The sequence below is a fragment of the Octopus bimaculoides genome, chromosome 2 (genome assembly GCF_001194135.2).
Source record: "Octopus bimaculoides isolate UCB-OBI-ISO-001 chromosome 2, ASM119413v2, whole genome shotgun sequence".
Taxonomy (NCBI): Eukaryota; Metazoa; Mollusca; class Cephalopoda; order Octopoda; family Octopodidae; genus Octopus; species Octopus bimaculoides.
In genome coordinates this window covers 74610550-74611526 of record NC_068982.1, presented here as the reverse complement: position 1 = coordinate 74611526, position 977 = coordinate 74610550, and positions in this window count along the sequence as shown.

Here is a 977-nt window from a genome sequence, read left to right as displayed (position 1 = left end):
ACCTGCTTCTCCAACATACAGTAGTTCTTTGACTGCTATTTCTGAATTCTCAGTATGTTGGAGAAGCAGGTTACTGTCAATCCCTATATATTTATGATTATATATATATATATATATATATATGTATATATGAACATACGTCTTCATACACATAGGTGCATGTCTGTACATACACACACATATACACATGCTTGTAAACGCAAACTGTTGACTTGAATTTCAGTTATTTCCCTTTCAGCCGTCCAGCCTATTCTCCTCATATATCTTCATATCATATTGTTTCTTCACTTCGCTCGCTATTTACCATTCAGAAAGGCAGCCATCTTTTAGCTGTCTTTCAATGAAGCTAATTACCAATTGACTGGTATCTTTGAATTCCGAAAATCAAGCAAGTAAACTCAATTTGCCACACAAGCATGAGATAATAGAATATCTATTGATTAAAGAACACTGTAAGACAGGTCTTGCGGCCAACAGCTATATTATCAGCCTAACAGTAAGTCTTTAACCGATCGAGAAGCCCTTTTAAAGCAGTTTAAAACACACACGCATACAGACATGCACACACATATGCACACACACACACATACACACACACACACACGTGTACGTGCATATGTGTGTGTATTTGTGTGTGTGCCTATGTGCGTGTGTATGTATATATCACAAATATATATGCATCTATACACGTATACATACACACACATATATTTATATGTACATATATTCAAACACACACACACACACACACACACACACACACACACACACACATATATAAGTATGCGTGTCAATATATTAGTCAATACAAGAAACCCTCGGTACTTTGATATAAAACTCTTTTTCAATCCAGTCTAGGTTCTTAAGTGGAAACTTTTCTCTGATTTTTGTGATCAAAGAAATGGCAACACAGGAAAACATGAGGTTCGTTGAAATTCCAGTTGTCTCCAAAATACAATGCAAGGCGTGCGTATTGC